The sequence below is a fragment of the Euprymna scolopes genome, chromosome 46, assembly GCF_053919585.1.
Source record: "Euprymna scolopes isolate OS-2025 chromosome 46, ASM5391958v1, whole genome shotgun sequence".
Lineage (NCBI taxonomy): Eukaryota > Metazoa > Mollusca > Cephalopoda > Sepiida > Sepiolidae > Euprymna > Euprymna scolopes.
The window spans coordinates 166878362-166891476 of NC_136527.1; the positions used below are offsets into that span (position 1 = coordinate 166878362).

The window sequence follows — 13115 nt, forward strand, 5'->3', positions numbered from 1 at the left end:
ATACGCTGTTGTCATAGCCCAAGTTATCAATGCCTCTCGGTGGTTAGTATATAAGTACGATATAAAAACAGTGCACATGACCCCAATAAATATACTTACCTGGTACAGAGGTTAGGGCGATCAATAAGGTCGTTCCTCCAGAGTGAGACTCTTCCATTGCACTACGGTTGGGTTGACCTTTGCGATCGTCCCAAATGTGGACGATTCGGGTGCATTATTTCTAAGTGTGGGGTCTGCGTACGCGCTCACCCCGATAATTCAATCAATATCAGATATCCTTCTACTCATAAGTAAACAACCTAATTCTGTTCCGTAGGTCTACAACTCTCACCGATATTGTGCAAAAGCCACTTAGTTTCCCTTTTCTCCAATCGCCCATCTCTGTACGCGCCACAAAACATGCGATTTTTCCAGATCAGTCTACTTCTATTCCAACGTTCTGATTGTAACTAATCTGCATGTCCATATCAGTAACGTTTGCATTGAACATAATCTTTTCAGTTATATAAAAATCATTGATTTGATTTAAGTAAATAGGACAGTCTCTGGAGTGCTTGGTGTGAGTAAAAACTTTAGCTATGGATAAGCCTTTAACAAATAAATAAGTACACAGCCTCTCCTCCATTTTGTGAATGGGATTTGTGCCTAATTATTGATTTTTGTTTAACATTTGCAGTGGCGGCTCGTGCATGGAGCTGTAGGACTGCAGACCCCCAAATTATTTCTATACAATATTAATGATAAAATTAAAAATAATACGTTTTTTTTATTATTATTTTATTTTTCTATGTGTACATTATAAAATCATTAAGTTTAATGTCGGTATGTCCAAATTCATGTAAAAACAAAAATAAAACTTGCTTGGAGCTGTGAAATTCACAGTCACACTTTCTTAATGAAATTCTCTTGTTTTATTAAAATAATTATTTTTCTTATTTTATTTAATGATAGCGTTTTCTCGTCATAAATGTTTATTATATCTACCAAGTGGATCTTAAGGATAGCATACTCAACCATTTTATATTTCTTTCAGACCCGCACCCCCTCAATTTTTTTGTTTTTTTTGTGTTTTTTTTTTCATTTTATGTTGAATTTACTTATAACGGCACTAGTTGAATTTCAGAAGCCCCCCCTCGCTGTTCTCTTATATCGCAATTTCTTAAACGCCACTCGCAAAAATTCGGAAAGTGATCACGTTTTGTTTTAACGTTTAATTTAAAAAAAAAAAGTCTTTTGGGACGCTGATATTAAAACTAAGTCTTTTCAAATCAGTTTGCTCTCTGAATACGAATGCGTGTTCGAGATAATTTTAATTTTTTTTTAATTTCTAATATTAATAACTACATTCTATTTCAGTACTTAATTTATATTTTTATCTCCTGATTGTTTTATTCAATGATAGCGCTTTCTCGTCATAAATGTTTATTATATCTACCATATTGATTGCATGAACGGATTAGGAAATTGTATTCATTGTTAATTCGTGAGAGGAGAATCTATCACCATACGTTCCCTTTAAAAAAAAACACGCCAGTTGGACTTTTATTTAGTGCAATACTTAATAGATTTTTTTTAAAGGAGAGTAGAGAACGTTTTGTGGAAGCGTTGTCGGCAGCTCCCGTTATTCTCGCTTCTCTTTATTTGTCACTCAGTCCTCATTTTTTAATGAGTGATTTTTCTGACAAAGGGAGAAGAAAAAGCTGTATTTTAGGTTGGCAGTATTTTGCGTGAACAGTCGGCAGAGAGTGTGGAAATTTTCTATTCTATGTCTATCCTTGTAGCTGGAAGTAAACGTTTTATCTGGCCTGACGTTATCCGCCTGAAAGTCAGGGACCCGAACCTTGAAAATCTTACGACCCAGTCCACAAACACCAAAATTCCATCATGACAAGTTTCAATAAAAAATACACGATTAAACCCGGATCTGAAACTTCCAACGTAGACCCCCACTACTATGTCTCCTTCTCCAACATCAGGGGTCTACGTTCTAACCTTCCAGAGGTTGAAGCCCAATTACAGGAGACTAAACTAGACCTTTTCTTTTTAAGTGAAACTGGAATTGGATAGAATATTTCCCTAAATGAGTTCGTAATTAAAGGATACTCTAACCTAACTTCCAAAACTGACCCCCAAGATCGTCATGGGCATGGAATATGTGCCTATATAAAAGATGGCTTTCCATGTGGTAGGGACATCTCCAGAGAAGATCCTAACTTACCCTATATGTGCTTCCGAGTAGCACTAGCTCACACTACGGCATTTATATTTACTCTCTATGGTCCCCATAACAGCGGAGTTACTATCTTTAAAAGCATATCTGAGAAAATTGACCAAGTTCTATCAGCATATCCTTCAGCTAACATTCACGTATGTGGAGACTTCAATGTTCACAATGTGGAATGGTTGACCCACTCAAACAAGACCGATGATGAGGGGAGATTCTGTCATGATTTCTCCATTGCTTATGACCTCACTCAGATTGTTCACGAACCCACCCGTGTGCCCGACAATGACGGCCAGTATGCAAGTCTCCTAGACCTTTTTCTCACAACTTGCCCTGAACTATGTTCAGTTTCCGTTCTGTCTCCTCTTGGATCTTCCGACCACTCTGTTGTATCAATTAAGATAAAAATGAAATGTAATAAGTCCTCAGACGTACCTCTCCATCGTACAGTATATCGATACACTATGGCTGACTGGGATAGTTTCCGTACATTTATATCGGATCTTCCTCTGCGTTCCATGTTTAAAAAGGATGTGTCGTCTATAGTATCAGACCTGACAGAATGGTTAATTGTAGGTATAGACAATTTCATACCCTAGAAAAAGTTTCAGCAAAAACCTAACAGCCAGCCATGGTTTTCTTCAGAATGTGCTGCTGCTATTGCGCACAGAAAACACTTTTTCCACTGCTTCCAACGTAATAGATGTATGGAAACTAAAGCCGCTTTCAGGACGGCCAGCAACCATTGTAAGAAAGTAATAAAGAACGCAAGAGAGCTGTATGCTCAATCCGTCAAGTCCAAAGTAGCTGAGCAGCGGCTTGGTTCCCACCAGTTTTGGCAAATTGCAAACAGAATCTTGAACAGAAGCGTGTGCTCCATCCCAACTATTATCAATGGACCTGAGTTAATCTCGTCAGCATCAGACAAAGCCAAACACTTTGCCAAGAACTTTGCAGCCAATTCTACCCTTTTCGACATAGGCCGCCAACCACAATATTTCCCCCTGTATCAGAAAAATATGTGATATACAAATATCTGTACGTGATGTTGCCAAGCTAATCATGAACCTTGATTTCAGTAAAGCAACTGGCCCTGACAATATTCCAATTATAGTACTCAAAAAACTTCAACCAGAACTAGCACCCATACTTACAAAACTGTTTAAACATTGTCTTAAGGAGAATTTCTTCCCATCACCCTGGAAAATCTCATCAGTATGCCCTGTATTTAAGAATTCAGGTGATCGTTCATACCCCTCTCAGTACAGGCCAGTAAGTCTCCTGTGCGTCATGAGTAAGTTGCTGGAATCTGTGTTAAACACAGAAGTAATCAACTATCTCAGCAAAAATAACCTTCTTAGTTACACACAATATGGTTTCTGTTCTGCTAGATCTACAGCAGATGTGCTTACAGTTATATCTCATAGGATTAGCGAATCTCTCGACAGAGGCAACCTTTCTAGGGCAATTGCTCTTGACATATCAAAGGCCTTTGATAGGGTATGACATAAAGGTTTACTTCACAAGATCTCCAGCTATGGTATTGCTGGAAATGTCTTCTCAATTATTAAATCATTTCTCTCTGATAGGTTCAAAAGAGTAGTAGTTGACGGGCAAAAATCAGAAGCTCACAGTATAAATGCTTGAGTCCCTCAGGGGTCCATCCTGGGCCCAACTCTTTTCCTGATCTATATTAATGATCTTCCAAATCACATCCTTACATCATTCGTAGACATTTTTGCTGATGACACTACCATCTATGGTAGGACATCTAAGACAGTAAACGACCAAGTTCTCTCCGATTCTCTCTCCTCTGATCTTGATCACGTTGTACAATGGGGAAAGGAATGGCTAGTTACTTTTAATGCATCTAAAACCAAGCTTCTATCTTTACATCATCAACGTTCTGATCCCCATCTGGCATCAATTAAAATGAATGGCTCTCGTCTTGAGGAGGCCTCAAGTTTTGACAGGCTTCTGGGCTGACCTTTACTCCTGATCTTTAATGGAATACGTACATCAAATCTGTTGCCAAGGCCGCTGGAAAAATGGTCGGATCCTTCTATCGATCCAGTAGATATTTCACTGCTGATGCAAGTACCACCGCACCGTACTGTATACCGATACTCTATGGCTGACTGGGATAGCTTCCGTACATTCATATCTGATTTACCTCTGCACTCCATGTTTAAAAAGGAAGTGTCCTCTATAGTATCAGATCTGACCGAATGGTTAATTGTAGGCATAGACCAATTCATACCATCTAAAAAAATTCCAACAAAAACCTAACAGCCAGCCATGGTTCTCCCCAGAATGTGCTGCTGCTATCACGCACAGAAATCACTTTTTCCATAACTACCAACGTAATAGATGCACTGAGACTAAAGCTGCTTTCAGGACTGCCAGCAACCACTGTAAAAAAGTAATAAAAAATGCAAGAGAGCTATATGCCCAGTCTGTTAAATCCAAGGTAGCTGATCAGCGGCTTGGTTCCCACCAGTTTTGGCAAATAACAAATAGGATCTTGAACAGAAGTGTGCGTTCTATCCCAACCATTATCAATGGACCAGAGGTTATCTCGTCAGCATCAGACAAGGCCAAACTATTTGCAAAGAACTTTGCAGCTAATTCTACCCTGTGCGACGAAGGCCATCAACTCCCCATATTTCCTCCTATAACACAGAACAAGCTAGGTAACATACAAATATCCGTGCATGAGGTCGCCAAGCTAATAAAAAACCTAGATTCCAGTAAAGCAACTGGCCCTGATGGCATCCCAATTATAGTGTTAAAAAAGCTTCAACCAGAACTTGCTCCCATACTTACGAAACTATTTAAGCGCTGCCTTAAGGAGAAGTGCTTTCCGACCCCCTGGAAGACCTCCTCAGTTTGCCCTGTATTTAAGAATTCAGGTGATAAGTCATCTCCCTCTCAATACAGACCAATAAGTCTGCTCTGTGTTATGAGTAAGTTACTGGAATCAATATTAAATAGAGAAATAGTAAACCACCTCAGCAGGAATAACCTTCTTAGTGACACACAATATGGTTTCCGCTCTGCAAGATCTACCGCAGATGTGCTGACGGTTATATCCCACAGGATTAGTGAATCTCTTGACAAAGGCTTCCTTTCTAGGGCAATTGCTCTCGACATATCAAAGGCCTTTGACAAAGTATGGCATAAGGGTCTACTTCACAAGATCTCCAGCTACGGTATAACTGGAAATGTTTTCTCAATCATTAAATCATTTCTCTCTGATAGGCTCATAAGAGTAGTGGTAGATGGACAAAAATCGGAGGCCTGCAATATAAATGCTGGAGTCCCTCAGGGGTCAATCCTGGGCCCAACTCTCTTCCTGATCTACATCAATGACCTCCCTAAACACATACTTAAATCATTCGTTGACATCTATGCTGATGACACGACCATCTACGGCAACACATCAAAGGCTGTAAATGACGAAGTTCTCTCGGATTCTCTCTCCTCTGATCTCGAGCGCGTGGTTCAGTGGGGGAAGATGTGGCTAGTTACCTTTAATGCATCCAAAACCAAACTCCTATCCTTACATCATCAACGCTCTGATCCCCAGCTGGCATCAATTGTGATGGATGGCTCTCGTCTGGGTGAGGCCCCGTGTTTTGACAAGCTTCTGGGTTTGACTTTTACTCCTGATCTGAAATGGAACACGTACATCAAGTCTGTGGCCAAGGTCGCAGGAAAGATGGTGGGATCCTTCTACCGCTCCAGAAGATATCTCACTACTGATGCAATTCTCTATCTATATAAAAGCCAAGTACGGCCAAGGATGGAATACTGTTGCCATATCTGGGCAGGAGCTGCCAAAAACAGCCTATCATGCCTTGACAGAGTACAAAATAGACTTCGTGGTTTAGTGGGGATGCCCTTTTCTCTACCCTGCAACCCCTCTCCCACAGAAGAGATGTTGCGAGCCTATCCTTGTTTTATCGTTATTTTCATGGCAGGTGCTCGTCTGAACTCCAATCCCTGGTCCCCCCTCGCCAATCTTTCACGAAAAACACCCGTCTAGCTGAATCCACTGTGAAAAATTTCCCCCACTCTATATCTGTGCCTAAATCAAAACGCGGATTTCATGAGCAAAGCTTCTTTCTTAGAACTGCACGCCTGTGGAACTCTGTTCCGTCTGCCTACTTTCCTCCGGACTACAACTTGGATGTCTTCAAGTCTAATGTTAACAAATTCCTAATGAACCGCCCCCCTAATTAAACACTTCATAAAATCTCCTCACTAACGTGATGTACTTACAATAACCCTTATCCCTGAGTGGCTTCCGGGCCTTGATAAGTGGTGATCACTGTGTAAAAAAAAAAAAAATTCTCTATCTATTTAAGAGCCAGATACGTTCAAGGATGGAGTACTGTTGCCACATATGGGCAGGCGCTGCAAGTAAAGACTTGTCCTGCCTTGATAGGGTTCAAAATAGACTTCGTGGCCTGGTGGGAGATGTCCTTTTCTCTTCGCTGCAACCTCTGTCTCACAGAAGAGATGTTGCGAGTTTGTCTCTGCGTAATCGTTATTTTCATGGAAAGTGTTCGACTGAGCTTCAATCTATGGTTCCCCCTCGCCAAACTTTCACAAGAAACACTAGACTAGCTGAAAACATTATCAATAATTTTCCCCACTCTTTATCTGTACCTAAACCTAAACAGATTCTATGATCAAAGTTTCTTCCTTAGAACTGCACGCCTATGGAATTGTCTTCCGTTTTCCTGCTTTCCAGCTGTCTATAATATGGTTGTCTTCAAGTCCAACGTGAACAAGTTTCTGATGAGCCTTATCCTTGAGTGGCCTATCGGCCTTGATAAGTGGTGACGTTTATGTAAAAAAAAGTCATGCATTTTATTAAGCCGTTAATTTTCTGTTTCTTGTTTTCTTTATTTTTGTGTCAACTGTTGTGATCCTACTTTCTATTTCCTCTTTCTTCTCTCTTATATATAAAACTGAGCTGCATCTCCTGTTCTCCAGCCGTCTTTGCACTGAAGATAAATTGTTTGATCTGAACAATTTGTTTTATGCAAAAATCCAGCCAATTCCGGAGCTTCCGTTTCCAATATGTTGTCCTGTTTTACATTAATGACGCCCATTCTTTTGGAATTGAGAGTTTCATAATTTAGAGCCTTGCAACTTAAGATATTATCTTGTTAAGCATCAGAAGGGAGTTGTTTTATGTGACAACTCTCTGAATAGTAACAGTAACTATTTTTATTTCTGTCCTTGTAATTCACGTAGTTTTCACATTTGACAACGGAGCTCTCCCCCACATCTCCATACTGACCATTTGACTCCGGCAATTTCTAAGGATATTTTCTATTTGTGTGCAATAGCTTATTCGTTGATAGTGGAGGGGAGAACAAAATTCCATTGAATGAAGACGGAGGAGTTTTATATTATTGGCAGCTAATGAATAAGCACATATAAAGTTTTACATTATAAGTTGCTAACGACAACGGATATGTATGTGGAGCTTTACATTATAAACTGCTAATTACAAGGTACATATAGGAGTCAACCTCTTCGAATAGATCAACAGATGAATCGTGATGTGGTTTTAACTGTGATTCTCAGCTGATATATTGCGGAATGATGGGAAGTTTATAATCCTCTATATTTTATTTATGAGTGTTGATACTTTGGTTCTCATTAACAACCAGGACACTTGTGTAGCTGGGATTATTTAGGGCAAACTAGTGGATTATTATTTATCTTTTCAGGAAGCTCGCTTTATTTTTTCTTAGTTTTTTTATTTTATTTTATTTTTTTTTTTGCTCTGATTTTCACAGTTGGAGTAGTTCTGGCAAAACACTCTTTTTGTTTTCCCTGGGTGAGCTATAAAGCATCTTAATTTTCTATTCTATGTTGATGAAGATACAAATGACGTTTTGACTGGACAACAATTCGTAAAGATAGAGAGGCTTACACCATTTGTTTTTTTTTTCTAATATTTTCATGTTATTGCGTCATGGACAACGGCTTTTTGATTAACAGCTGATTTCTATTAATAAAGACTGACCCAATTCTCAACATGAGGTGTGTGTGATGGATTGAAACATCATTTTTATTAATATTTAGTCAAGTTTTTCTTATAATGAATAGTTTCTTCATGTTTAAATCCATGCAAATCATTAAGAAACTTGATGATTAAACATTTCAATTAACTCCAGTAAATATTTTTTCAAAGATAATTCTTATGTCTCAATAAATGTGAAGTATAAGAACAATAATACCCACATTTTTTTAAAGAATAAACAGTGTGAGTTCTCAAATGTGTTCTATACTTCAAAGGAATATGGATTTTACACACTGTGTTTTTATATGTCTTGCGAGATTGTGTTCATAAGATATTTTTAAGAACAAAAGTATTTACATAATTTACAAGATTTTCCTTTTTATTTTATTTTACTTCAGTTTAGAAATCAAGTGTTAGCCAATCACTACTACCTAGAGCTACCTATCAAAAAAGAGTATTCACAAGTTTTCAAATGTGTGTCGCATGATTTTGTGTCTGAAAACTTGAATATTTTTATATTATGTTTTTTTGTTTTTTTTTACTTTAGTGTGTTTTCATATGTTTTGTTAGATCGTGGTTACGAGAACTTGAATATTCACATTGTTCACACGAATATGGTTTTTCCGCATTGTGAGATTTCATATGTGACATTAAATGTGATTTTTGAGAACGAGAATATTCACATAATTCACAGGAATATGGCTTTTCCCCACTGAGTTTTCATGTTTGTCACTAAATGCGATTTTTGAGAAAATGAATTTACACATTGTTCACAAGAATATGGCTTTTCACTATTATTTTTCTTCCTTTGAAGATTGTAATGCTGGGTATGGGGCAGCCAAACCAGCTGCCAACATTACCCCGCTTTTAATTGAAACCGACCGAGAGCTCTTTTTAGTATCCTCGCTGTTCCCTTAAGTGCAATTGTCTGGATCTCTTTTGCACTTCGTTCACCAGGAATATTAGTGAGGTAGGACTTCAGGTTCTTCTTCATAAGCTTCTTCTTCTGTAGCACCTATAATAACTGGTATGATTGATATCTCCTTAAGATTCCAGTTTCATTTCATATGAGACCTTGATATTTGGTTTGTTTCTCTCTTTCAGCTCGGTTCAGAGCGCCATAATTAGGAACACTCACTTCAATCAAGGTTGCAACGCTCTCTGAATTATTCCATATAACTTTGTCAGGTTTCACAGCAGCATTTTCAAGGTAAGTTGTTGTAGTGATTACATGGTCGTAATGTATGGTATATATATATATATATATATATATATATATATATATATATATATATATATATATATATATATGTGCCTCGCGAGATTGTGTTCATAAGATTTTGAATATTCACATAATTCGAAAGATTATGACTTTTCGTTTTTTTTGTTTTATTTTACTTCAGCCGAAGTTCTCAGAAATCAAGGGACCCACAACCTGGGGCTAACACTTTATGTCTATATGAGAAACATAGATATTCGAATGTTCCATTTAAGTTCTTTTTCTCTCAAGCACTGAGTTAGTAAAGAAATTGAGAACATATTTTTTCTCTCCCCAATTAACCATTTTTATACGTTGTAGTATATCTTTCACGTTTGTCCCATGGATTTACTGGATTCCAAGACAAGAATTTATCTAGTCTGGTGGAGTATCCAGCTTCGTGCTAATACTTGAGATAATATCACTTGGAGAAGGTGCATCATTCCTTGAAAAAGCTGTGGAGTAGCTGTAGTGAGGAGATCTTATTTGGGCTGCGAATACTATGTGATTTTGAATATTTGGTCAGGTTTTACTTCTATGGAAAAAAGTATCCTCATGCCAGATGATTCTGACAAACCCTGTACAGAGAGACCTGAGACACTCGAAGATAGTGTTTAGTAGGCATTCAAGTTCTCCCTTGTAGGCATTCAAGTTCTCCCCAGTGTGAGATTTCACGTGTAACTAAAGCTTATTTTTTAGAACAAAAATATTTACATAATTTACAAGTTTTTTTTCCTTTTTGTTTTATTTTACTTCAGTCGTAGTTATCAGAAACCAAGTGTTAGCCAATCACTACTACCTGGGGTTAACACTTGCATTCTTTATGAAATACATAGTTAAAATACATACATACATGTGAGAATTCGAACATGTTTCTTTAAACTTGATTTATAAAAAAAGAATATTCACATGAATATGGTTTTTTATCAGTTTTCAAATGTGTGTCGCATGATTTTGTGTTTTAAAAACTTGAATATTTTTATATTATGTTTTTTTACTTCATTTTTCTTAAACTTTTTCTTCTAGGGGATGGGACATCCAACCAGATGTCTGACATTTTCCCCTATTTTAGTGAGTCCAACCAAGAGATCTTTTCAGGATTCTAGCCGTCCCTTTCAGTGCAATCGTTTGTATTTCACTTGCACTTGGTTCACCGGGTATGCTTGCTATGTACTTTTTAAAGTTCTTTTTCATAAGCCCAGTTGCCCCTATGATGACTGGAATAATTGAAATGTCTTTTAATTTCCAATTTCGTTTCATATCATACATAAGTCCTTGATACTTTGTAATCTTTTCCCTCTCAACTCTGTTAAGCCCTGTATCATTGGGTACACTGACCTCTATTACGGTCGCTTTTTTGTTTGCTCTGTCTCAAATCACTATATCTGGTTTAACAGCTGCATTTTCAAGATATGTAGCAGTAGGGATTATGTAGTCAGAGTGAATAGTGTAGTTGTCATTCCCAACTGTTCGTTCGGGTGTATGTTCCCAGGAGTTTTTACTACACTGAATGTTGAGTTTCTTACATATCATCCAGTGAAGGTATTTGCAAACTCCGTTATGGCGATCTGTATAATAACCGTCTCCAAGTAGGACTTTGCAACCAGAAATCAGGTGGCCCACACTCTCAACCTCAGTGCTACAGAACTTGCATTTATTATTGTTGCTTAGACCACACATCTTTTTGAAGGCGTTTGTCATGAGGCCCTGGTCTTGTGCAGCCAATATCAACCTCTCTTGGTCGTAATAGAGGGATCCTCTTTTGAGCCAGTCCAGGGAACCGTCCCTATCCATATATTCTTGGGATATTTCAGTCGGTAGGTATTTTGCCCGTTTATGGTTGGTCCATTCTTCTGTTTTAACATTATGGAACTGGCTAGTGTATTTTTCCGACTTTTCTGGGCTGTGTCAGTGGCAGGCTTGTTTGGGTTCTCAGTATCATGTGTAAGGCAATCTTTTCCAAAATGAGTGGCAAGTTGTGTTATAGATGTTGTACTACTTGCTCGATTCTGATAATACTCTTTAATTTTCATAAGCTTGGGGTTACAGGAACTTATTATGTACTGACCTATGCTGACGATTGTGGCTCTGTGTTGATGATTGACTTCCGAGAGTCCCATACCTCCTTCTCGCCTGGGTTGGTACAAACGAGGCATGCACTGGTTTCGATAATTAACTCGGTACAAGGTTAACATTTTCCTTGTCTTTGTGCCAAGCCAATTTATGTCTTTCTGAGGCCAGTCAATAATGCCAAAACTATATGTTAGTACTGGCATGGCAAGTTGGTTAATTGCCATAATTTTGTTCTTGTTTGTGATTTCAGTTTTGCAGATTTTTCTTACTCGGCGTAAATATTCTTGGCTTAGTTTCTCTCTCATCTTGGAATGCTGGATGGACTCATGTTCATCAATGCCGAGGTATTTGTATGTTTCCTGTTCATCCAGTTCTCTGATTACAATATTTTCATCGTGCTGTATATTTTCAGTAGATATCTTCTTGCCAGCTTTCAGAGTACACATAGCACACTTATCCAGTCCGAGCTTCATTTTGATGTCATTAGAAAAAGTGTGGACAATTTTCAGTAGATGATCTAAATCCCTATCCGAGCTAGCATAGAGCTTAAGATCATCCATGAAAAAAAATGGTTTATTAACTTGGAGGATTCTCTTTGGCAGCTGTAGCTTAGATTATAAGCACCTTGGTAGTTCTTTAGAAGCTTACTTAGAGGATCAATTGCCAAGCAAAATAGTAGAGGAGATAAACTGTCTCCTTGAAAGATTCCTTTTTTTATTCTTATATTTGGAATGGATATCCTTCCCCCGTTATGGTTTAAGGTAATGGATGTTTGCCACTCCTTCATTTGGGCAGCTAAAATTTCTCGTATGGTCGGGTGGATTTTATATAATTCAAGGCATTTTAGTATCCACGAATGAGGTACACTATCAAATGCTTTCTGATAATCTATCCATGCCATATTTAGATTGCTTTTTCTTTTCCTGTAATCTTCCAAAATGGTCTTATTGATGAGCAATTGATCTTTGGTGCCCAGGCAGTTTTTCCTACATCCTGTTTGTTCCTCCTCAAGATAATCACCGGATGAAAGGTGTTCATATATACTGTTAGCTATTAATCCAGTGAATAGCTTGTAAGTCGTGGTTAGACAGCATATTGGGCGATATTTGCTGGGGATTTTGGTTTCTGTGCTTTTAACTATTAAGCTTGTATCGCCTTTTAATAGCCATGATGGTGTCGCTTCATAAGCGTTCAACATTCTGGTGAAACATCTGCTATAATGATCATGCAATGCTGTTAGCTGTTTTAACCAGAAGTTAGATATGTTGTCGATGCCAGGTTTCTTGTGATTTGAAGCTCGTGCCAGCTTTGATCTTATTTTATCTGGCGTTATTTCTGGCTCTGGCATTTCTCTTTTATTTTTGTTTGCATTGATAATATCCCCGATCCACTGGGCCTGTTCGTTATGTACTTCCTCTTTTTCAAATAAGGGTCTCCAGTAATCGTCTAATTCCTGTTTACAAGGGGGATCTTGGATTTTAATTTCCTCTCTTATTAGATTCCTGTAGAAAGTT

At 38.0% G+C, this 13115-nt stretch overlaps 1 non-coding gene across 1 annotated transcript; it reads left to right on the forward strand.

Moving 5' to 3' along the window:
* Positions 1–91: 91 nt before the first annotated feature.
* LOC145271519 (U1 spliceosomal RNA) lies at positions 92–254 on the forward strand. The gene has a single exon (XR_013865930.1). It is a non-coding gene; the product is annotated as a U1 spliceosomal RNA (small nuclear RNA).
* The last annotated feature ends 12861 nt before the right edge of the window (positions 255–13115 follow it).